This window comes from Canis lupus, chromosome 4 (genome assembly GCF_011100685.1).
Source record: "Canis lupus familiaris isolate Mischka breed German Shepherd chromosome 4, alternate assembly UU_Cfam_GSD_1.0, whole genome shotgun sequence".
Taxonomy (NCBI): Eukaryota; Metazoa; Chordata; class Mammalia; order Carnivora; family Canidae; genus Canis; species Canis lupus.
The window spans coordinates 86,394,118-86,421,732 of record NC_049225.1 but is presented as its reverse complement, the minus strand read 5'-3'; the positions used below and the strand labels follow the sequence as shown (position 1 = coordinate 86,421,732).

Genomic DNA, 27,615 nt, shown 5'->3' with positions numbered 1-27,615 from the left:
TTACCAGTTGGAAATGAGAAAAAGTTATAATTGTAAACATATCAGATTTCTCTTGATTTCCTTTTATTCTTCCTTACACATTGGCCCATTATTTTGTGAGCTCATCTAGTGAGTCAGTAACAACCAATGGCTAGCAAGGCACACCAGCAATTTTAATTATCTAGCGTTTTCTAGAGTCAGGATACTGAGGTACGTCACAGGCCTACCATCCTGTGGTAGGCACTTTTTTGTCAGATGCGTCATTGCTCTACATTGTAAGTAACCACCTTTTCAACTTCCATAGCCTATCACTGGAACTAATATCACATATTTCTGTTTGCTGTAGCAAATCCACATGATTACCTATCTCTTTCACTTGAGGGAAAGCAAACAAGCCCCTGAGGGTAATAAACATTTATTTCCTTTGATGAGGCTAGATGAAGTTGGGTGCAACAAGGAAAATCCACAAATATGATCAATATCCTTGAAAATAAAATTTGCCTCAAAATATATTTTGTCTGTGATTCGTATCTAAGATAAATTTATTTTGATTCACATTATACGTTAATTTTGTTCTTTATGGATATATTTTCTTTTAATAGGTACTGTTGGCAGTCTCTTCATGTTAATCTACAAGCTAACTTATCTGTTTTAGTTGTATCTTTTTTAATTTTGATTTGCAGTAAGACTATTTTTATATAAAGACGTAAAATTTGTCACTTTTAAGAGTCTTCTGGTCTTTATTAAAATTATTGTTTCTTGTTCCTATTTTTATGATCTTTTACTTTTGGGGGGCACTTGGGTGGCTCAGTCAGCTAACCATCTGCCTTTGGCTCAGGTCATGATCATTGGTTCCTGGGGTCAAGTTCCATGGTGGGCTCCTTGCTCAACTCGCCCCTCTCTCCACCCCCTGGGGCTCATGCACACACACTCTCTCTCTTTCTCTCTAAATAATAAATAAATAAATAAATAAATAAATAAATAAATAAATAAATAAAACCTTAAAAAAATTTTACTTTTTTAAATATGCATGTTACCATTTATTTTATTTTATATTCTATAATTTCACTATCTGGAACCTGAGGACCTCGTTGCATTGGTGGTATTTCTGTTGGCTCCCCTCCTTTTGTTTTGTAATTTTCCATTGTGATCTCATGTTCAATTGAGTTCAGTTAATGGAACCTGTAAGCTGGACTTTACTCCTCAGAGAGAATTGCATTTTTTAATGACAAGTACTAAGTTTGATACATCCTCTGGACTATGTTCTGTTAACGATGTTTTCCTGAATCTGAGGCTAATAGTTCATAAAAATTCAAAAATTAGCTATGTTAGAGAGTATTTTTGTGATTAAAATTCTCAGGATGCCTTTTTGTCAGACCAGAACTTGTTTCTTTGCTATCATCCTGGTTTTTGCACCTAATTCTTAATAGGATTGAACTTTTGGCTCTGTGGCTGCTGTTAGTGGAGTTTTTCTTTCCAAATACTAACATTGTTATAGTTCATGTCTTCTTTCATTCCCTTGGGATAAACTTTAAAAATGTTATTCTCTAGTCTACTGAAATTAGTGAATTCCTTTAGGAGCTGGAACTTTTATTTCAGCTTGCAAGTCTAGTTTATTCCTCCTCTTTGCTTTTTGAATCTTGGTTGTTGCTCTTTTTTTAATGTAAGAAAATAATTAATTTTTTTGTACTTACAGTGATTTTCTGTTTAATTTTGTAGTGAGAAGTTTTTGCTTTTTAGCATGCAGGATTTCCAGAAACAGAATTTTTGCTATTCATTTCCTAACATAAGAGATTGAAATAATTGTAAGATATCACAGTCAAAAGGTCCTCAAAAATTAATTGGAATAAATTTTCTTTTAGTGCCAGACTTTGTCCTATAATGCAGCTGCCAAGTAATTATCTGTCATTTGCTTAAAAACCATGAGAGACCTCCTATTCCATGGTAGAGTATAAATGTTTCATTTTTTCCTCTATTAAGGCTTAATTTTTATCCCATTAAGTTATAACATTGAGCATCTTATTGCTTTTTTTGTTCTTTGTAAAAATGAAATTCCTTCAAATTTGAAGTCAACTTTCATGTCCACTCACTATCCTATCATTTGCAAAAACAAAATAAAACAAAACAATCAAAATCATATAAACATAAGTCCCCAGTGTATTGTGTACTTAAGAAAAAGGATCAACACTACTCGAATTTGTGATGTACGGTTTGGACCTGATCACCAAATCTTCCTGGGGACCGGGAATGTTGTAAAACTGTTGACTCAAAAAATACCACAAAAAGCAAAAATTCACATTCTAGAATCCCATTTGAAACATTTTAAAAAGCACTTTAAAATAGACCTTGTAAAACATAGTCTCTTAAGGAAAACTCAAAAATAACATATGAGTCCTGTATATTTTGCTAAGGTAAGCAAACCACAGCCCAGATGAAATGGCAAGATAGAGGAACTCCTTGAAAATGGACCATCTCCAGGGAAAAGTCCTGCAGAGAGAAATGGAGAACTGTCAGTAGGAGAGGCAAGAAGGATTCTAATTGACATTTCAGAGCACAGAAAAAGTGGATTTATAGAATAACCTTAAGAAAGCCATAGAAATGCAAAATAATATACACTCGTTTCTCTGGAGAGGTGCTCTCCGTAAGAGAAGGCTATGGCATTTAAGCTGTATGTGCAAGTTATACACCTTCAGGAATTCATAAAGCAAAATTAATCCTAATATAAAATAGGGCAAAGATGAATAGATAACAAGGAATATATTTTAACAGGTAGGGAGTCTTGTAATTTTTGTTACTTTTTTTGAAAAAATAATACTCAGATGTAACCTTGCCCATGGATATTTATAGAGTGTCTATTGGCTCTCATTCGAGGTCTTGCTCTTCGCTACCCTGGATTCAGTTCACTTCAGTAAATTTCACAGGTGGTTCACACAGTATTTTAAAAGATCTATCAGGACGTAAGTTTGAATTTTTCAGATGTCTTATCAAATGCTGAGTATAGTATGATAAATTTACAATGCTTTTGTTTTTCATTTTCTAGGGGTACTAAATAAGTATTGGTATACAAAAATATTATATGGAACACATTTCTTTGTTTTAAGTTTTATTTATTTATTCATAAGAGACCGAGAGAGAGGCAGAGACACAGGCAAAGGAAGAAGTAAGCTCCCTGTGGGGAGCCTGAGGTGGGACTTGATCCTAGGACCCCGGGGTCATGACTTGAACCCAAGGCAGAGGCTCAACCACTGAGCCTCCCAGGTGTCCCTATGGAATGCATTTCTTAAGTACTGTGTACATACTTAAGATTCCTCTGCTCCCCCCACTCTCACCCCCTGTAAGGAACATACAACATCTGGTAGAAAGCAAAGTATTTTAAACTATGTTGTGAGAAAATAAAATCATGTATACAATTTAATGGATTGATCTGAGCTCTATTCCCGGGGCATTTTCTTATTTTTGAATTCAGCTTGTAATAAAAGAATATATGTTCCTTGAAATTACTTTTTCTTTAATGACATCCACAATATCTGAAGTGATCCTCCAGTCCTTTCTGGTTTAAATAGCTGTAAAGAATATTACATTAAAAAAATCAGACAAATTCATCATGTATCAAAATTATGGGTTACTAGGGAATTTCTTAGTGAACTATTCATATGGATAATGAAAGGCGACTCCATTACTGTTGCAGCTTCTGTGTCTTAGTCTTACATCTCTTTACTTGAATTCTCTATTTTTTCCTTCTAGACTATATCATATGGGTTTAGCTGTCATTAAATGAGCACTTGTGACTGAATGTATTCTCATTACTTTGATTTAGCTCTTAAAATAAATGAATTAACAGGTTTTTCTGATGGTCTATGTTCATATACTGGCCAGTTCTTATCAAGTAAGATCTTAGTGTTAGAAATTCCACTTAGTTTGGGAAATTTTTCATGTTTTATTTTCCTCTTGGAGATTCATAATGCATTTTATTATATCAAAACAGTGAGAACCTGTGTCCTAAAGATGTATATTTTAAAAACTTATTTAATTCAGCGTTTCTGAATTTATTTGCATTGGTAAACATACTGCTTAATCCTCTAAAGTTTTCTAAACACAACTTGGGAAATGTTGCTACATTGCAACAACAAAACTATATAATTTTAAGAAAGTGCTCATTAAGTTAATACATATATAAACTTGTAGATATTTTAGTGAATGTGTTATGCATTAATGCATATATTCAATAATACATTAAGACGTGCATTTTTAATATATAATCTCATGAAAACACTTATAATTGATATGATAGGAGACACAAAAATAAAACCAATATAAAATCTACCCTTTCATTAATTAAAAAAAAATTATATGTCATAAGTGCAGATCTATATCTTATCAAGACATTTTGGGCCTCTCTCCTCATGAAGCTTATAATATCTATGGCAAGTTAGTAAATAAATAACTATATCATAAAACACCATAAATATACTTGACTGTTGAACTTAATTTGTTCTGTGGGTTCAGAAATTACATTTTTTAAAGATTTTATTTATCTATTTATGAGAAACACAGAGAGAGAGAGGCAGAGACACAGGCAGAGGGAGACCATGCTCCATGCAGGGAGCCCGATGTGGGACTCGATCCCAGCACTCCAGGATCACACTCTGAGCCAAAAGGCAGATGCTCAACTGCTGAACCACCCACATGCCCCAGAAATTACATTTTAATACAAAGAAACACCATATTGGAGACCAAAATAAAGCTTGGAACTAAGTAGTATATTAGCTATATAGGGAAACAACACATGTGAAGAGCCGACTATGGAAAAGAGAGGAACTGGAAGAAAACTATATGGACAAAAGCATAGTTTGGTTCATGATAAAGCTGGAGAGGTGATAGCAATGAGAATATTCAGGATACCCATGGTCAAATTGAGAATTTCTGAACTTAAGAGAAACTGGGAAAATAATCACAATGTTTTCAGTTAAGGATCTACATTTTCTAATTTAAAGCATTTTCTTTATTAATTAAAAAATAAATTTGAAGAAGGCAAAATGAATATGGGGAATCTGATGAAGTCTGTTCTGTAATTGACTGGACTAGAGAGAATGATAAGGGGTTGGTTTCATGGAGTCAATGATTGGTCTCCAAACATTGATGAGATCTAAGTATCAAATATAGAGAGATGGATACTTAATATATTACTATACATTTATATATCAAGTATATCTTTATATATTCTTACTTGAATATATATAAATATATACATATATTTATAAATATTTTTCTCAGGAAGGGGTATATAAACATGATTTAATTTCCTGAATTGAGTAACTGGTTTATACAATATACTAACAAAAGAAACACCAGACAATAATTAAGTTCGATGAATAATTTCAATATTTCATGTCAGTTTCTGGTTTTAATCTAGTTAGTAAGTGTCAAAGTCTTCCAGTTTCTCAAGCATACATGGTAACATGAAGAATCTTGAAATTGTCCTTGACCCATCTTTCTTCTTACGCCTACATCAGAACTAATACTTCAATCTGCAATACGCAATATTAGCATCCTAATACTTATCAGCACTTCCACTGCTAAAACCCTTTTCTGAGGCACTTCATTCCTTAAATTATTTCAATAGCACTCCATCTGGCCTATTTTCTCTCCTGATCTCTTCAAACCTAAAGATCAACCAGAAATTTATCTTTGTTAAAATGTAAACAATTCTTGCCATACCTCTCCTCAACCCTGCTGAAAGCTTCTTACTCATATAGATCGGGTCGCACATGGGGCCTCCCTGCATGGACCCTGCTTCTCCCTCTGCCTGTGTCTCTGCCTCTCTCTGTGTGTCTCTCATGAGTAAATAAATAAAACCTTTAAGGAAAAAAAAAAAAAAAAAAGAACCCAAACCACTTATAATGGATGTATAAGGCCCTACTAGTCAGGTCCCCCATTACTCCTTTAACTTTACTATTTTATTTTCTTCTATATTCTTTGCTCATCCTTCATCTTCACCTTGCTAACACAGGCACATTGGCCTCCCTTGCAATTTCTCAAACAGACTGTCATATGTCTGCCTCAGGGTCTTTGCACTTTTATCTTTTGATTGGCCTGGCCTTCCCCCAAGGAGCCTCAACACTACTTGTTTTACTTGTAACACATTGGCCACTACATCTAAAATTTCAATTATCACCCAAATATTGTCACCCTTTCCTCAGCTAATATGATGTTATTAATAAAAAATAAACATATTAATGAGTTTTGGTCTGTTCCACTCTTCAAAATAATGCTTTAACTATATAAGACAGAATTTTGCTTAGTTGTTTTTCTTTCTGTTTTGTTCATTATTTTTCCCCCTTTGTGTATAGTAATCATTCAATACACAGTTATTTAATGGATAGGTGGATGGATGGATGGATGACTATCCTGACATCGGTCTGCAACAAGACATCAAAAAAATTGTGAAGTTTGCATATTGGAATGGAAGCTTGAAGCTTAGAAGACAGTCTTTGCTGGACATATATGTTTGGCTCTTCTAAGCATAGTAATGCAGGTTAGAAACGTGGTAGAAAATATGCATTTCTAGAAAGAGTGTTTAGAATTAGAAAGAGGAAAAGGGTATCTTTCTTTCTGTGTAACTTGTAACTTCTATGTATGTAGAAACAATGGTGTATAGGACAGGAAACCAGGATTAAGGATATAAAAGGAAATTCAAGTTTGTGTGATGTCACGGAAGCCAAGGAAAGAAAGTTAATACCAACCAATCAAGTAAACAAGTAAGAAAACCAAAGTGTCATCAGAGGTATAATGACTGGTAAATAAGGATTAAGAGATATTTACTGGATTTAATTGATAGAGGCCACCAGTGATTCGTGAAAACTAAATAAACAAAATGAAATAAAATAAAATAGAAACCATGGCATAGTAAGGAAGAAAGATGAAAAGGGAACATAAATGAGAAATAAATTAATACATGGATAGTGCAAATGCAGAGAAGTCAGGAGAATATTGATAATGAACAGCAGAGTTAAGGTGGTAATTGGATAAAAATGAAGCATAAGAGGAAAATATTTTTAAAAGCATTTTTATGATAGGTTAACTTGAGTTTGAGTATCAGTATAAATATAACTGATCCAACATGATTGATCCAATATAAATATAATTGATCCAGGAGAGAGAATATGAGAGAGAGATGTTGAGCAAACAGAAGAAAGGACAATTCTTGGGCAATGTTCCTGTAAGGAAGGATGTGATCAGATTTCAAAAGGAGACGTGCAGGAAAGGAAGAAAACAAGTGTGAATGTAGGCTTATTTATATAGATCTGGTGGTGGGAAGCTGTGGAGATTGCCATTTGAATGTATCTACTTAATTGAGAGAATTGGACAAGTTAGAGCATGGTAAAGTTCTAAGTAGAGTATCGCAGATTTCAAAATATTTTTGTACCTAATGGAGAAGAAGTAAGTTGTTTGGAGAAATAGAGTGAATCTGTGGAACAGAAATGGATGCCCAATCAAGATTATCCACCCTGAAAGATAATGATTTTAACTTGTTCCCTTGATTTTTTTTTTTTTTTTTGCTACTGCTCTTAGCAAGTTTGGTGTTGTAAGCATATGCCTCCATCGAATTGAAAGACAGACTGATATGCTATATTATTGTACCTGGATTATGTTTCTGGTTTACATATAAGTTGCTGATCAATGTTTTCCATGGAAAGAAAATAACATTATACATAGAAAACGTTGTGAAGTGAGTTATTCACGTAATTCTCCCAGAGTTTTGAATGTTGACTATTTCTATGTCCTGCGGGAACATGCATATTTATAGTAGGTAGATGTAAATTTAAAACCTGTAGATTTGAAGTTTACTTCACAGGCCAGTCTTCTTTAGTCTCGATGCAATAAAAAGGATCAGCCACCTCCAAACTGGAAAAGTCTACCAGAGAAATGCCAGAAAACAATGAAAGAAAGAACTATAATTCAAATATTTCTGAGATGTTTAAGATTTATTTATAAGTGCATTTCTGCATTCACATCTACTATAGAGATAACACTGAAAGAGAGCTTCCTTTAATTTTTCATATATATCCAATAACTTTACATAATCTTATTTAAAATGTTTTGGTAAAAATGGATTTGGGGTCAAAGAATTCTCAGAATGTTCTTAAGTATAAAACAATAAGCTCTAATAATCATGCAAAGTCAGTTCCTTACTAAAGCCAAAGGAGTGTTGTCAGATAAAATAGAGGATCCATATTTAAATTTGCATTACAGATAAACAATGAATATATATTTTTTTATAAATATACCTCATAGAATATTTGGACCATACTTTTACTAAAAAAGGGATACATTATCTGAAGTCAAATTTAACTCAATGTCCTGGGTTGTTATTTTGCTAAATTTGTGAATACTATACCAAAGAAATACTCACTATACTATAGATTATTTGTATTAGATTTCAGTGGATACACACACACACACACACACACACTGCAATTGTTCTTTTATGTGAATCATTAATTTGCTTACAATGGGTTCAATATAGCAAACACTGTCGATACCCCACCTATATATCTTTAACAAATCCCTCTGCATGACAAAAGCTTCTTACTTCAAATACCTCTTACTCTGACAGGGCTTTTGCATATGACCACGGTAACTCTCTTAAGTTCAGTGTGAGTCAGAGGGGTGTGTGTGTGTGTATGTGTGTGTGTGTGTGTGTGTGAAAGAGAGAGAGAGAGAGAGAAGGAGGGAGAGAGAGAAGGAGGGAGAGAGGGAGGAAAGGAGGAAATGTTAGTAATAGCCCTGGAGAGAGCTCTTAATGGCAGAAAGTTGGTAGACCAGTAACCCAACATCCTTTTTCCAGTTGTCCATAGTGGTCACTGCACAGCCACAATGTTTTCCTTCCCTTTTCTTTTGGATCTCACTCTTTCTCTCTGAAATTTCAGGAATAAATAACCCAGTTCAAGGTTTTGCACTCAAATCTTCACTTCAGGATTTTTTCTGGGAACATCTAGACCAATTTTCCTTTTTAGAAACAAAACAAAACAACAGCTTTATTATGGTTAGTTTTATACTTTCCACTGGGGTCCTGAGTGGCTGAGTTGGTTAAATGTCCTCCTTCAGCTAAGGTCATGATCCCAGGGTCCTGGGATTGAGTTCCAAGTCAGGCTCCCTGCTTGGCAGGGAGTCTACTTCTCCTTCTGCCCCCTCCCCACCCCCTGTCCCCACTAATGCTTACTCTCTCTCTCTCTTTCTCTCTTTCTCAAATAAATAAATGAAATCTAACAAACAAACAGATACCCACAAACTTCTCCACTAAGGAATATTCCAGAATAATGGCTCCCATCATGTCTGAGTGAGGATCTGGGACCTGTTAAGGGTGAGAATTTATAACACCTGCTATGTGTTAGGTGTTAGGTGAGTTCCAGAAACCCATTGCATAAAACGCACTCCTGCTTCCAACTAACTCTTGTGTAGTTAACCCAGAACCAGGATCTATAGCCACTGCTCTAAGACCTGTTGCCACTAGCATAGACGAGTCCCTATTTGGGATGCCTGGGATGCCTCAGTGGTTGAGTGTCTGCCTCCAGCTCAGAACCTGGTCCCAGAGTTCTGGGATCAAGTCCCACATCAGGCTCCTGGTGGAGCCTGCTTCTCCCTCTGCCTGTCTTTCTGCCTCTCTCTCTCTCTCTCACACACACACACTCTGTCTCTCTCTTTCTGTGTCTCTCATGAATAAATTAAAAAAAATATTTAAAAAATAAATAAAAATAAATAAATTTCTCTTAACTAATTTGTGCAGAAAGCAACCTAATATAGTAGGAACACCGGTCTCCAGAATATGATGCTAGCTTTGACTCTAAAAAAACAGGTTTTTTTTAGTTTCTGTTAATTTTCTCTTCTGATTCTTTTCCTGACTAGGTAAATCCAAAGAAAATAGGATATGTTGTCACATGCTTCTTACATTTAATTCTAAGAAATGTTATGTGCTCTTTTAGCTTGGAAATTATTTCAGAAAATCATTAAAACTTCAGTGCCAATTTCTTCCCCAGATGTGCATCATTTAAATTATCATTATCAAGGGAGCTCTATGTAATATGTTTGCTTATTAGAGAAGTATGTAAATCAGATTACAGGTAGAAGATTTTTAAATATTCTATAATTTATTACATAAATTATAATTTAATTACAAATAATTTAAATATGACAGAGTGTGGGTCTTTACAATGTTTCAAGACCAATAAAAGGAAACATATAAATTTGTTTATATTCATTGAAAATATTTGCTGTCTTTCCAAGTTTTTAATAAAGTTAGGGATACTTATCTATCTAATGTTCAAATTAAAAAATAAATATTTGCAGAGTTTGGATAATTCATTTAAAAGTAGTTTTTTCCATGTTCTCAATAAGCTTCTGTAAGGATTTACACTTTTAGACAATATACTATCTTTTTACAAAAAGGAAAATTTGAGACCTAAGAAAGCATCAAACAAAATGGTTTAAAAAACATGACTATTAGTTACTCTGAGCTTATTTCTTTATTCCTCAACTGATTTTGTACATTGCTTTGAAGTGCCATTGATTTTATGCTAATTTTAATTATCATTATTCAACAGTGTGATTTTAAACTCCCATAATGAAAAAAAAAGAGAAGAAATTCATAAAGCACAAGCATAGCTTATGAGTCTCTCAGGATGGCTTTAATATTTTGCACAAATAAGTTAAGAAGAATAACTTCAGTTGTATCAAATTTTCTGTGACTTTATGACCTTAAGTACATCATGTAAAGCCAGAGTCTTTTGATTCAGACTTTCTTTTGCCATCTGCCAATCATAATATCATGTCCCTTCAGCCAAATATTCAATATTTCATTTCTTGAGAATCATCAACTGTTCTATTACACAGATGGGAAAACCAAGGTCTAGGATGGCTGGGTTGCTTTCTCAATGTTATAAGGAATATCAATTTTCAGAATTAATGTAAGGACTGGAACTATGCATTCCATTTCTATTATTATCTTACTGCTGTCAGTGACATAGAAGAGGTTTAGGATTTTATAAGTTCCTTCAGAGATAAATTCTAAGTAAGTATTATTGTGAGTTCATGTTTGAGCTTGGTAATTAAATTCATGGTGAACTTTAGGAATATATATATTTTATAGCATTATTGTCCAGGAAATTGTTTGAGAGAGCATAATGATCCCTTAACCAAATTTCAGATAACTTGGATTCAGTTTTCACCTCCTTCCATATTAGTTAAATAAATTTTTTAATTTAATAATGTTCCACCCATACCACAAAGTAACTATACATATCAAAACAAATCATATGCTTGGAAATTCACTGGAAATTTTGAATTCTTCATTTGTATTTTTAAACTAATTAAGCTCTTTAAATTTTTTTTTTGTTTGCAGTTCTTTGCAGCTTTTTACTTGCTTGGGCTAATTAAATGTTGAGAAGATAACAACTAGAGGCTCATTCTATTATTAGAGAAAGGATCAGTTTTCCTGTTAATACAAGAAAAGATCCTAGATCTCATTGCTACACACAACAACAGTAAAAATAATTGTTCATTTTTCATTATGTTGTATTGTGCATGTAAATTAGTTGGTTCATTGCCTATTACTTAAGAGATACATAGATACTATTGGTTGTTTTAATATTAGTCAAAGGAGGAAGAAAAGAAGAATAAACTGAAGAGTTTGATGGAACATCCATACAGTAGAACCTTCAACTCTGAATATAGAGTCTTAGTATGTTAACTTTTGGTTCCCAGCTATGTGCAAATAAAGAATATGCAATGGAGTTAAGGACAGAGGAATAAGATTTTGGTTAAAGCACTCTTTCTGCAAATGTATGACAGTGCCAAAATGTGAAGTATTTTAAAGATTGCAATAAGGAGATTGGACATCACAACAAAATGAATTTAGGGGAGAGACATGGAGTAGATTCTTTGACATAATGGCACTTGATGAGTGCCTTAACTAAGGAAATTTAAGAAGAGATGGAAAAGAAACAATGGAATCATCTAATGTATTCATGAATAAATGCATAATTTTAAAAATGAGTGGACAATGGTAAAAAAATAACAAAATCTCATTCTTTCTTCTACAGTATTATTAATTATTCGGGGAGTTGCAAATAGCATTGAAGAATTTTAAATAGTCGAGAAACCTGAAAATGTTACCTAACATAGGTTGATGGTTGAGAGAATATTGCAATGAATTTTAAGAGTATTTAAGCTTTTGCTCTCATGTTTGGCCAGTGATATTCTGATTTAACCCTGGAGTAAATCATACTCTCTCCTGTGGGCTTGAAAGAGTGGAAAAAACATAATTTTGCTTGAGCTTTCCAAGAATAGTGGGGTTTTTTGGTTTGTTTGTTTGTTTTTAAGAATAGTGGTTTGCATTTGCTACTTTAGTCTGGTGAAGGGCTGGGAATACGGAGAGCTTGACTGCTAAATCACTTTAGTGACTCTTGCTTTCCAGCTGCCTAGGGAAAATATGACAGAGAGAGTCGTATTCCAAGCTACTCCATCCACAGACGTTCTTGAATTAGTAGCAGGCTCTGTATGACATTAATCTATACTGACCTGGCAAAGAAGCAATACAGTATTAATTATATGTTATTTAAGATACTATTATTATTATCATCATCATTATTATTAACCTTGTTCTTCGTCCACATCGAATCACATTCTTCGAATTAAGTAATTGTGTGCAAAATGCTTGACCTTAAACAGATTAAACACAGCAATTTATAGCATGGTATCCGATTTTCTGGTCAACTGAAATCCAGTTTAACATGACATTTTAAGAAATCTCTTTTTTAAAAAAATATTTAAATTAGTCCTCTGTGCGTACGCGTGTATTTCTACATTTACAACTAAAAGAATAGCTCATTCTCAATATTATATATTCCGTATGATTAGAACATGGTATTTTCCGAAGAGCTTGCTGATCTAGAAAACCGAGGAATTTTTTTCCTGTCACATAATAATCAGGGTTTTCTTTTTTAATGGACTGTCATTGGTTTGTGTGGCTTTTACTGATTTTTACTTGATCATTTTTGGGGGGTCATTAGTAGAAATGGAGACATAACAAGATAATTACATTAACAAAATGAATGTTATTTCATTCCTATCATTGGTATATACCGTTTCTAAGCATGCTTGAAACTGTCTTTGTTTCAATTTACTGAAAGGATGTTTAGATGAACAACTAAGAGGAAATTCTTTGGCCTAAGACTTCAGTTGGAAACTGACCTTGTAGCTCATCATCCCAGGTTTGTAAAATGTGGAATGAGGGAGAAATCCTACTACAAACACATGAGGATTAAATGAGCTGATCTGCCCACAACATATGGAGGTGACACCTTACATGTAAAATGTCAAGAAACGAAAAATCATTATATAAGATGCCTGAATATTAACTGTTATGTGATTGAAAATACTGGGTGGCTTATTCCTAGGACTCTTTCACATTAGATTTTATGCCAAGTGCAAAAGATGTTGAAGGACCAAAAGCCTGCATAAGATTTTTGGCCCTTAACCATTTCTCCCCTCTCTTGCAAAGCCCAGTTTGACCAACTAATGCTGAAACCACAGCCTCGGTCCAGCAGATCCTGTATAATGAGGAACCTTCACGTTCTCTATTCCTCTTGAAATCTGAACAGCTACGTAGGCTCCCCAGTCTACACACATGGCAGAGTTTCGGGCTTTCTGCTCCCAGAACTGTCATTTTGAGCTCTTCTCATCCTGCAATATATTTAATAAAGATTTGAACTAATGGTTACCACACATGTCGATGAGTTCTCTTCTGTCCAATTTCCCAGGACAGCGTTCTTCCAATTACCCAGTTGCAATTTTTCTGGGTAACAGATACAAGACGCTCAAGTACTATCAGAGAGATCCGTATCTTCCTTACTGCATGTTGGGCCAACCACATACTTCTGAACAATAGAGTGAGGAAAGGTGATTTTATTTATTATTTTATTACTTTATTTTCACAGGATTGAAAACTCTTCAACTCCTTAGTCATTCATTATTATATAAATGATAGAGATACCCTTCTTATACAGAGATGTGTTTCTCCATCCTTCACTAGGATAACGGTTCTCACTCTGGCGTGGCTCAGTTGGATGGTTTCTTAGGCACAAAGCTTCTGTTTCGGTATTTTGGGGTTGAGACTAAAAATTTCCATTTATAACAAGTTCCCAGGCAGTGCTGATGTTTCAGGGATCATACTTAGAACCACAATTCTTGAATAGTTTTTATTCCAGGGCAATAAACTAAGTCAACTAAGCTACAAGGATTTTAGAATGTTTTCCTTCTCTTAACAAACAACTTTATTGAGGTATAATTGACATACAAAGAGCTGTACATATGTACTGTGTACATTGATGAGCTGGGGATGAGTGTTACCTTGTCTCCATCACCTGAATCTATGCCATAAACATCTATCGCCTCTAAAACTTTCCTTCCACCTTCTTTCTTCTTTCCCTTCTTTCTCCCTTCTTGTTTTTCTCCACTGCTGCTTCCTTCTTCTCCTCCCTCCTCCTATTATTATTATTATTGCTATTATTGTAATACATTTTTTTTATAAATTTTTATTTATTTATGATAGTCACAGAGAGAGAGAGAGAGAGAGAGGCAGAGACACAGGCAGAGGGAGAAGTAGGCTCCATGCACCGGGAGCCCGACGTGGGAGTCGATCCAGGGTCTCCAGGATCACGCCCCGGGCCAAAGGCAGGCGCCAAACTGCTGCGCCACCCGGGGATCCCTATTGTAATACATTTTTAAATATTTTTTATTTATTGATTCATGAAAGACACACAGAAAGAAGCAGAGACACAGGCAGAGGGAGAAGCAGGCTCCCTGCAGGGAGCCCAATGTGGGACTCAATCCCAGGACCCTGGGGGTCACATGCTGAGCCAAAGGCAGATGCTCAACTGCTGAGCCACCCAGGTGCTCCTGTTATAACACTTAATATAAAATCTATACTTACAGCAAATTTCTAAGCACACAATATAATAAAAATTTAAGTATAGGCATTCTGCCGTACAGTAAATCTCTAGGACTTATTTCCCTTGCATAACTGAAACTTTGTGCATTTTTGCACTTTTTCCGGAAAGCTTAGTTCCACAGAGAATATGTACTTTATTTCTGTTCTATAGCAGGGCAGTAGTTCTAAGATTGAGAATATTTACAAGTGGTTTGCATGTCCAAAAGAGGCTGAAAGAGCAAATATTTTGAATAGATACATTACTTGAATTTATCTACCTTATTATATAAGATAGTGCAGAGGATTTTAAAATTAGTTGATAATAACTGTTTTTCCCATGTGATTTTACATTAAAGTACCTTGATTTTAGGTATAAACTCTTTTTAAGCTAGAAATCCCATTATTTTTTTTAAATCAAAATTAGGTAAATGCCAATAATTTGCAAAATAAAACTATAGTCTTTTCTGAAGGCAAACTAATGCTGATGTTATGATGGAAAGGTAAGTTATATTGAATAAATTAACTTCTTAAAATACGATTAAACCCTCCGATGAGTAAGTAGTATATCAGATGTAAAACCATTTTCTTGATATCTAAGTCATTTCTGGGTCACCGAGGCTAATTTGTGTTCTGTATTTTTGTATCTCTGCTCTTTTAAATAACCTCTATGAGATTGCACCTCCATTGTTGCATATGAAATATGCAGCCACAACTCTCATTAGCTAAATGAGGCTAAGTCTTGCTCACCTTGCGAGTATGCAGCTACATATTCTTAGTGAAAAGAGTTAGTCATGCATTTTGCATGAGCTGTTGCCCATTCCTTACACATCCTGCTCTGTACTTAAAGATGAATAAATAGCCTTTATCCTCATGAACATTTTATAAGACAAACATCTATGATTACATTATTTAGTTTAGTTCTCTTTTGCTGTTATACACAATATGAATATTCCATTTCCTAATGGACTTCATGCTAACCTTTCTGTCAGGGTATGCCTCCCAAAACTACTCAACAGTGAAAATCAACACAGTATTTTTTTTCCTAGATGTCTAATTAGAAGGTTCTCCAAGACCATCTTATTTTTATAGATAAGGAAGCCAAGCTACATAGAGATTAACTGATATATTTACTCAACAGCATGCAGCTGTAGTCATACTCCTTCCAGCATCTAGTGTCCTACCACAGGATTTTTCCCACTCCACTCCACAGCCTGAGATGGGACTATTTATTTATTTAACCTAGGGAAAAAAAAATAAAAAAACAAGCATGTAGTAGTTCTGTTAGTTGACAACAAATAAAACTTGAGCATTTTTGTTTGCTATTCTATCCTGTAGAATATACTAATAAACGTGGCAATTTTAATGATGTATAAATTGTCATTCCATGATCCCTTACACAGAGAAGTTGTAAATAAATAAGTTTTGAATAGGCCAAACACAATAGAATTTTAATTCCAGAAAAAAAAAAAAACAATCATTGCTCCATATTACGAAAATGTTTGAAAGGAATTGTGTTATAAGAGTATATCCAAAGATCAAATTCTATAAATCAGCTTTTACAGACTTTTTTTTAAGTGTTCTATTATTTATTAAACAGAAATGAAGTTCTTTGCTTCTTCATCAATTCTCACAACTGTCCTGCATAGGATTTATTATTAATATGATTTTACATAAGACTACACTAAATTTAGTTCTCTTTGCATCCTATAGCTGGGAAAACATGACAGTAAAATTTGTAGCCAAGTCTGTCTGACTCAAAGCCACATTTTATTATTATTATTATTGTTGTTGCTATTATTACTGCGTGTGGGTGTTTCCCGAGTAGGCTTCAGAATGTGGTCAGGTAGAGAACTGATTAGTAGGACTAAATTTCAGAATGCAGAGCACACTTAACAATCTCTTCCGTTCCATCAAGATATGGAGAAGGACAAACATTATATGGTCTCATTCATTTGGGGAATATAAATAATAGTGAAAGAGAATAGAGGGGAAGGGAGAAGAAATGGGTAGGAAATATCAGAAAGGGAGACAGAACATGGAAGACTCCTAACTCTGGGAAATGAACTAGGGGTGGTGGAAGGGGAGGAGAGCGGGGGGTGGGGGCAACTGGGTGGAGGGCACTGAGGGGGGCACTTGACGGGATGAGCACTGGGTGTTATGCTATATGTTGGCAAATTGAACTCCAATAAAAAATAAATTAAAAAGAAAAGATATGTGATCTCTCTAAAGGATTAGCTAGATGTAGTTAATACTGAAATCATGTGAATTTGTGTCTACAGTTATTGTCCATTATGTGTTTTCTCCAGTTCAAATATTTAAAAGGAATTAGGTTATTATTAAAATTTTTTGTTATATTTCCCTGGTACGTATGCCTCTTAAGAGTTGCTAAGTTTCTATTGTCATGTCATCATTGGCCAAAATGACTTACCTCTTGTTGGCATTCTTGAGACATATGGATATATTCCCTATGTTCAATTTTTGGAATTTACTTCTGCTTCAAATGGTTTATTGGACAATGATTAGTTATATGTTTATATCTGCTCTTGTGTTAGTTCACTTTCATCTCCTATCCAATGATAAGACATATTTCACATAAATCATCCTTTTCTTTCACAGTAGAGGCAGGTTTGTGAGGTTTCACAGTTCATCCTTACGTAGAATGCCAAGCCTTTCCAGAAGCTCCACTATGGTAGGCTCTCAATTCCAACTATCTCCTTGGTGTTGATAGACAACCACATCTCTTTTCCTATATAGCCTTTGACTTCTAGTTCTGCAGCCTCCAGAAATCACATTCGGCTAAGATATCCTCCTGGCTACCTTGCCAACTGTATATATGTTTAGAGGATTTACTATTCTGGCTCTACCTTTTTTCTCTTCATTTTTATCAACTATTTAGTTTTCTTTGTTTCCTGTTTATTTACACTTACATTTACATGTATGTGCGTGCACCTGTGTGGGTGCATATGTAGGTATGTGTGATTATCTCTGTTACCACTACACGTATTTCCACATTAATCTATGACTTATTTGACTCACTGTCCTTCCAGATCTCTTTATGCATTGACTTTGTGTTCAGCTCAGGTTCATTTCTGAAAGAAATTATTATATTTCCCTTACTTTGTTTTGAACTGTGGCTTTATTGTACTTGTATTTAGACTGATTTATTACTTCTTATTAAAGGGAGGGCAGTTATCATCAAGGATTTGGGCATTCTTTCCATAATGTAGAATTTCTTGCTGGCAACTGGCTTCATTGGAAATGACTGCATTTCCAAGCTATCATGGCATCTAGGTGAGGCCACAGGATAGAATACCGGACAATAAAATGTGACAGAAATTATTTGTTTCACTCTTGGACTGAAATATACCTTGGAATTTTCTATCTCTTCTTCCATCTACTCATTGGATGTGGAGATCTGTGGTGAATCAGATAAAAGTAGATTCGCAACATAGAAGAATCTGGATTCCTGAACAATCTCATGATAAATTTGGGATAGAAATTCCTGAATGAAATAAAGGTGAAAGGAGAAAAAAAATGAGTGGGAAATATCAGAAAGGGAGACAGAATATGAGAGACTCTAACTCTGGGAAACGAACAAGGGCTAGTAGAAAGGGAGGTGGGCGGTGGGTGGGGATGATTGGGTGACGGACACTGAGGGGGGCACTTGATGGATGAGCACTGGGTGTTATTCTAGATGTTGGCAAATTGAACACCAATAAAAATAAATAAATAAATAAAAATAACTAAAAAAATAAAGAAATTCCTGCATGGGGTTGTGTGGAAAAATGTGTTTTTATTGTATCAAAATATTAAGAATCCAAGGATTATTTGTGCAGATTTTTTGGGAACAACTTCAAATATTTCAAATTATTTGAACCTATGATGACACTTTAAAATTATTTTTTGGTTTTATAGGATTTGAGAAGAATAAATAGGAATTTTCATATTTCATATCACTGATCATCTGTACTAACCCTCTAGCTCTATTATTCTGGTCATTCTTGCCTTGCATTTTTAATTCTTGAGTGTTTTCCATCACTGACTTATTTTTTCTTCTGTCTGACTCAAGATTCAGGCCTTTTGCTCTTAGGTCATTCTATTCTCCTTTCATGAGATATCACTTCTAAATTCATGTTTTCAAATCTTAAATATCTATATTTTATTTCAGCCTTGTAACCTAGGGTTACTGTGAACATTTTCTGTCACCCAATCATTGGGCCTCAACATTCTATTTTTGAAGGTTTTTTGAATCCACCTACTTGATTCCTTTCCATCTGTGCAATGAAACCTATGAATATATTCATCATGCATTATTGTAATTTTTACTTAACATTTATATTCTTTCTGACTATATATGTGTTTTAGGGTAGGGCTCTAGGCTATCTTCACCAGTCAACTACATTGTCTCAACTCAATAGGAGGTCAGTAATTATTTGTTAAGTGAATGAATGAATGAATGAATGAATGAATGCATTTTGACTGTCACTACTCTTTTCAAGGCCCATCTTCTGTTTTGACTGAACGTGACAGATTATACAAGAGTCTACAAATATCCATTAACTCTTCCTGAAGAAACCATGTTGGCCATGTAAGTTGTTAGTGAACCTGGACAGGAGAACCATAGTCACACTCCATCAGAGGTTTTAAGAGAAATGTGTGGTCAAGTTGTGTGTAAAGCTGTGCTCTTTTTCCTTTGTCTCCATACTGGCTGTATTCCAGATAGAAGCAATTTCATCAGCTTGAAACTGGGAAACAATATGAGACAAGTCCATGACAAAAAATGTAGCATGAGAGAAATAAATTGCTGCAAACCAGTGAAATTTAGGGGATCATTTGTAGTCTCATCATGAGTATCCTATGCTGACAGAGACGTGGGTTAATATATTTACTATTTCTTCTCACTTTGATCTTACTCTGTTCCTATTCTAGTTTAATTTATCTCCCTCTCCTTCTCATTTGATTTATTTTTGTTATAATTAAGTATAAAATAGAAAATGCCCATTGTACCAACCATTTAAAAATAATATGCTAAAAAGAATAAGAACAAAGTGTCTTATGACTCTCATTAAAATAATTTCTTCAGAGCTTTTGAAACATTGTTGAATTAAGATGATAAAATGGGATTAATATTTAAAAAGTAAAAAAAAATGTTAAATGATAATAGAAAATGAACATAGCATTAATTTTAAAAATTGAGCATATGTTCCTGAGACAGATTCAGTGCTGAGCTCCTGTCTATTTCACAGCAGCATATTATTCATCAGTTCATGAAAGCACTAGCCCTGCCATGGACCTATCACTTCTAATATGTTAAGAATATTGAACTGACTCCATGTTCAGCTTGGGAGCATTCAGGTGCATCTACATGTCATAGTACGTGATGTGCAAGAAATATATTCATAAGTACTCTCTTTTACTCTATGTACTTAGCAAACTATTAAATTTAACTCATTTTCCCTCACACAAACATGGACATAGAAAACTTATGATTACTATACAATGAAACGTGTCATCCTTTGATAAACTTTCCTAAAAAAAATGGTTTGCCATAGTCTTCTGCCTTGAAATATTATTATTTTCATTTTGTGCTTTAGAAATTCCCAATTAGCAAGAGTGATGGGAAATTTACTCTTAAACAAATGATCATCTGGAAAAATAAAATATAATGTATGTGTATATATGTGTTTACATATACATACTGCATGCTTGTACATACACATGTATATGCATATACATATTACATATATGTGTATATGGGTGTAACACATAGGTGTGTAATGTCTACGTATGTATATGTGTAATATATGGGGTGTATATACATATATGTATTGCATTTCTTAAAAATCTAATATTTAAGTAGTACCTGAGCTCCTAGAAAGAAATTTGAAACTGGAAAAGCATTAGGGAGAATTTTGCAGCTACTCTGAATATTTCTTAATGTTTTTATTTTTATTTTTTTTTAGAAGATTTTTTTAATTGGTGTTCAATGTTTTTTGATTTGAATGCCATATTTTACAAAATATGATAGCACCATTATAAATTGCACCAACTTTTCTTATTCTACTAATAAGAAAACATACTCACAATGAAATAGTGACACAAAGTTTTTCCTGATTATCTTTACAGTCCATCATGGATGGATATGAACTGCCTTCATATGAAACACCTTGTAATAGTGTAAGCCCTTACTTAATTTCACAGCATGTGACAAGTGATCCTTTTGTAACCCAGCTTTATTTATATATGTGTATTTTCTATTCTTAGGCTCCACAAAGCACTCAGTTTGTGTTTTACAATAAAGTAAAGAATTGCAGTCTTTCCTCCAGCCGTAAATATTTATTCCTGTAATGTCAAATTTATGCCACTATCTTTGAATGCAATGACCCTCTCTTCTAGTTCCCTGCTAGAGATAAATGAAAGTCACTCTAAGTTTTATTTTCAAGCCATACTGTAATCTTTGTGAAGACTTTAGAGGTAATTAATGCCGCATGTGTGGTGCCAACAACAGAAATGAGTTAATTGTAAAGACAACGACTTGAACATCTATAAATGTATTTGTAAGTACTCAGGAAATGGCATCTTTGTTAGAACTTCCTCATGGCTGATGGAGATAAGATGGGATACATAGACTTTCCCCCATTCCCAAAGTATTCAAATAGAAAAAAAAAAGTCTTCGTGCATTGATCAAATAAGATGTGTTAAAAAAATAGAATGACTGTAAGAATTTTTTCCTGTATTTCTTTTGAAAATATCTCCCAGGGAATCGAGTACAAGAATTCTACTAGGTCCTATCATTTAATTTATCTCCATTGTTTGTAACTTAGCATCACCTGTATTCGCTAAAAATTCAAGTCCCGTGAAAATTAAAGTTCCTGAAAAATCTGAAAGCCTCCTTTTAAAAGGAGGAAACAAAACATCCTTCTGAGACTATGACAAACTGAAGTAGGGTTATTATTATTTTGAATGTTTCTTTAGTTAAGCATGAAGGTGAAACAAAAGTACCCAAAAGGGAAAATAGTATATCTGTTTTGGGTACATGCCTATTATCCTTTGACAGCATCACATTTTGAAATAGGAACTTTTAAAATAATCTGTAGGAAAAGGGCAAAATGATCCCTCTGGTCATTCAGATAGCATTCAAAAGACCGTGTGTCAAAAGAAACTTCAGCTGTTTTCGTTTGTACTGAATTATTTAATTACTGAAAGGAGGAAAGACTGAACTAATAATCCTGAAATGCAGCAGGAGTGTTAGCTTTTCTAGTTGCTTTTCTAAAAGCCTAGCAAAAAAAAAAAAAGTAAATATGTGTTACAGTATAAAAAAATAGTGTGTGTGTTTCTCTAGGTCTAATTAAGCAGTGACTCTCTAACTTTGCTCCTAAGGAATTTGTAAGCTGTTTATATTCCCCAAATATTACAGAAAGAGGAGGCTTGAAGCTCAGTAGCAGAAAAAATGAATCCCCAGAGTAAAGCATTTCTACGAAAAGGGAGAACGGGGCTATTAAGGCAGCAATAGCAGCTGTCCACTACACCTTAACAAATGCCGCAAGACGTCTTTAGTCAATTCTCTACTGATGGACACTTTTTCTTTTGTTTTTCCAATTATGCACAACAACCTTCGGGTACTTATATTTTCTTTTGAATCACTTTTAAAACTCAAATTGCTAAGTTACAGATAATGAACATTTTAAGGCTTTTTATGTATATTATAATGTTTCCTCCCCCAAATGGTGAAACATTTTCTCATCATTTCAGAACTGTGTCCCCATGGGTTCTATTGTTTGTATTTGTTAGGGTTCAGTATAAGATAAATAAAGAGGTTTCAAAATAAATACATAAATAAAGAGGTCTCAAAATGCCATAGCTTAAATAAGGCAGAGTTTTATTTTTCTCTCACGTTAAGAGCTGATGGGTTGATGGGGGTGGTGCTGTTGTTCTCATTATATGGCTTCCCCTCGAAGCTCAAGATGATGTTCCATTTCTTCCCATTTCCCAGGCATCTGGAAGAAAGAAAAAGGAAGTGAGGAGGAAAAACATTAACTTATCAGATCATGACCCATAGACATCACTTCTGCTTGCTTTAATCATCATCACTAGTTATACCAGCACACCCAGCAGTAGGGGATGCAAAAATACAGATTCCAGCTGGCGTCCATATGCTGAGATAATATACAAGATGTTTAATCCGAAACATCTTAGAATTCAAATGTTAACTTCTTCTCATACAGGTTTTATATAAAATGTATTTATCTACCATATATATTCTGGTTAAAGTATTTTACAATTTGCCTTTTATAGTTTTGTTTACATAATCTCTCCATATTGAAATTCTTTGTTGTTAACAGTGTGGTTCAGCTGAACAATATATGAGTGTATCTATATATTTTGTTGTTGAGTATATCTTTAGAATTAATACTTAGAAATTCTACATTTTCTTCAATACTCTGAAAGTGCTCAATTCTTTTTTTTAATGCTCAATTATTCTTAAAGCACTTTTGTAATTTGAAATTTTTGCATTTCAGTATTGACTAGTGGACTTTGTTTTGACTAGGAAAAGAGCTAAAGATATAATTTTCTTTTTTCTTTTAATGAACTTTTCTATTTGACCTAACAAATTACTGAGTAAGTAGTGTATGCTGGTGTAAACTGACTAGATAGATAGATAGACCAATAGAGAGTTATCTACATCTATTTTGCTGCTCTGTAAATCTAATCTATGTCTACCTATTAACAATATCTATCTATCATCTGTTTATCTATATATCGTGTCTATCTACCTATAAAGATGGAGTAGATTTTTAAAGATTTGTTATTGTAATCCGAGGATCTATTTCTACACAAAACAGTTTTTTCAAAAGGATTACCACCTGGTTATTATTCCACGTAAATTTTATTTCTTTTAAGTTTTCGTTTACATTATTCAGTTCAAACTTTCAAAATTTACAATTTAATTATTTCTTGCATTTGATGAAGACATTTAGTATGGGAGGAAGGATGATTTCTTAACACTAATGGGTCAATTTAGGAAAATACCATGTGCCATCATTTATTCAAGCCATCTTCTATATCTCACAGTAAAACTGTTGCAAAGTAAGACATGCAAGTTATAGAGATTTTAGTATTGAAATACAAGGAATTCCAGAAGTGATAGAATAATATACAGATTGATATTAATTTGGTTCTAATCCATATGTTTCTCCTTACTTAAAAATTCAATCAGCTTTCCCATTGTATTTCTATCTTGACAATGGACAACCAACTGGTCAAATGTCACTGCTGGTATTTCTGTGGAAGATATTAGGTTAGGCTAACCCATAGAAAGTTGTATATGTATCATATGTATCTTCTATATTCCCATGAGGGTGATTTATCTATTCCACTAACAGCCAATTTGTGGTAATAATAATAATAATAATAATACTTTTCCTAAAGTGGCAGCTCCCTCATGTACTACTAATTTAACGGTCCAATAGAGAAAACTCAGGAAAGAAGTATTTTTGGAGTTAGACTCACTTGTGCTCTTCTCTAGCAGAGACATAAATCAGCAAATCTAGACATTTACTGACCACGGCCAATGTAATGTTTCTACCTCAGATCTCTCTCATGGCTTGTCAGCCCGCTATCATCTGAGACACTCAACAGTTGTCAAAGGAAAGCAATGGTCTTATATGGGGCTACTGGATCTGAGTATATTCAAAGTCATACCTGTAGATAAAATTATTGTCAAATGTTTAATGTGATTCAAGAACCTGAAACAAAATAAAGCAAAAGACAAAACTATTACAGCACATGCATACTACTTGAATACACCTAGTGGTAGAGACAAAACAAAAAATTTAAAACACTGTAAAATATAAAGTGCAATGCATTTAAGCAGTTAAAGAAAATTACATGTGAATAAGAAAAGGTTTGTGATATTAAAACAATACATTAAATAAATTAAAATTTAATAAATTATATATAATATATATAAATTAAAATTTAATAAACTTAATAAATTAAAAATAAGTTATTTAACAAACTGAAAAAATAGAACACTATTTAAAAATATTACTAGTCTAAGCTGCAAATTCTGGGAATTTTTTCAGCTCTCAAGGAAAACCAGAAAAAAAACTTTAAAAAAATTAATGGGGCATATCATATATCTATGTCCTACAGATATGTGGGATAGCTCCATATAATTTTTTTTGATAGCTCCATATAATTTTGTGAATAAGTATACAAATATTATATATATCACATATTATATACACATATAAAATATATATAATGTATAGATACACACAATCTCAGTCTGTTCATAAATTAAACTTATAAATCTCATCTGTAAATTAATATTCATCAGTAAAGTCTTTTATAACTAATGCTTGAATAAATCAATAATCAAACACTTTCAAGAATATAACACTGACAAGTACTATGTGTTAAAGCGGAAAGGATTTAGCTACAATGATGCTCAGAATAAAACTCATAGTATCAACTTCAATATTAAATAAATTACAAGAAACTAAAACATTCTTTCAAAAAAAGGAACTAAGCATTCAGATAAAAAGGAGAGTCATACTAAAAAAACTAAATAGAGATCAAAAATAAAATTACTAAATTAATTATAAAATAAATTAAAATATAAAACCACACAAAACAAGATACTGAGTTTTGAAAGAAAAAACACAAAATGAATTAACAAAATTATTTGAAAAGGCACAATAGTAATTTTTAAAAATTATTTAGAATAATAATAAGGATGGAGCTGCAATAATAGATACGGAGAAGAGTACAATAATTATAGAGAAATACTTTTCTTCGCCACATGCAGATAAATTGTCCACCTCATTGAGTTGGCTGAAATTTGAGGGAAAAGTAAATCTAATAATAGTAATAATAATATTATCCAGAATTACAGATCTAGGTAAGTTATATCCTGCTCACAGGCACCAGCCTGAGTCTCTTCCCATCTGCTATTAGGATTTCCACACATCCAAAGGAGGAGAGTAATTTTCTGTATTTCCAAAAGGATGATCTGGCTTCATTCTTCTTTTTGACATAGAGAAGATCCAAAATTGAAACAGATCAAGTGTCTTAGAATAAATGTAAAATAACATTGAAAGAAGAGTGGGTAGGTTAACAACTGACAGGTCAATAACAGGCAAAATTCAGAAACGTTTTAAAACTAAGAAAGCTGTAAAAATGTTACTGTATCTGTACAACTTAAATCTTAGAAAATCACAAATCTATACACTTACAATTAATGTTAGACTACTGACTTGTGGAAGTCTTATAAGTTTTAGTAACTGTAGTAGTAATAATAGATCAGAAACTATAAATATTGTTTTCAAAGCCATTTCAAACACAGTAAATGAAGTTATAATAAAATTAGTTGTGAATGAATTCATAAGAAGTTTGGGTAAAACAAAAGCATATTCATAGATTACTCTTGATCTCTAGGTCAGGGATCAGGAAGCCTTTACTTCAAAGAACTACATAGTAAATTTGTGGGCCATACTGAGGCAATTATCCGAATTTGCATGAAAGCAGCCATAGGAAATTAAAAATGAACAAATGACCATGACTGTGTTCTATAAAATTTTATTTACAAAAATGGACATTATATGAACACCCTGCATAGTTTTTTGAATCCTGGTCTAGATTATCTACATGAAGTTGTAGGAGGAAAAGGGATCGATAGACTCAGAATTCATAAAATTTATGAAATTGACCAAAATTAATTCAAAGACATTGTTAGTTTTTTTTCTACCTGTACTCTTATTTAATTCTTGATAATATTTAATGATGTACAAAAGGAAAAAAATTACATTTTCCATTTTATTTTCATTTTACAAGTAAAGATTCTTAACTCATTAGATATGGAAATTTACTTTGGGCCACAGAACTATAGGTGATTGGCTTATATTTGAAATCAGATTGTATGAATCCACTATGGATGATTAATGATGCCAAGTTATTAAAACCTCTGAGCATGGTCCCCCTCTAGCTCTGCAGGACAGTTTCAGAAGTGAAATGAAGATTCTTGACTTCACTTCAAAACATATGTCATAATTTAAATCCAAATCATTATTAAAACAAAGCTATTCATGCTAAAATATGCATTTGAGGGAATTATTTGAGAAAAGGAAATTCATTTTCCCAGGCAAGAGCTAGATATTAACAGAAAAATATAATCTTTTCATGTTTGGTAAATTTCTTTAGGATTTTAGGACTTAGGAAAGCTCAAACCTTTGGAGACTATTATTGACATAACTTAAAATGGACTCAATTTCTCTCTCAAGACATATATTCACAAATGTGTATGAAATAATTGAGTTTACCAATGATTATTAAAAAGACAGAAGCAATATCCCACAAGTAAGGATAAATGGTTCCTTTATTGACTCCATAAAGCAATTTTACTTCATGTACATGGAGCAAGTTTCATTGCTGTTGAGTTAGACTTCCTTTACAGTTCTAATATGTTATTAAATTTTTACAAGCTTTAAAAATATGAACTGTTATTGCTTACTTTGCTTTAGGCTAGCATAATTAACACCTGCATTTTAGTTCCACTTTAATTTTACTTATTAAACATTATTTGATGGTGTTCATTTGGCCTATGTGTTTTAAAATTGTGCTATGTGTAACTCAATTAAAAAGGAGTT

At 33.3% G+C, this 27,615-nt stretch overlaps 1 long non-coding RNA gene across 1 annotated transcript in view; it reads left to right on the top strand.

Moving 5' to 3' along the window:
- The window catches only part of LOC111095664, a 53,234-nt gene extending 27,689 nt beyond the window's left edge, over positions 1-25,545 (top strand). Inside the window, exons 3-4 of the long non-coding RNA XR_005357666.1 lie at positions 19,465-19,553; positions 22,959-25,545. This is a non-coding gene — a long non-coding RNA (uncharacterized LOC111095664). The remainder of the gene's footprint in view (positions 1-19,464; positions 19,554-22,958) is intronic.
- Positions 25,546-27,615: the final 2,070 nt, after the last annotated feature.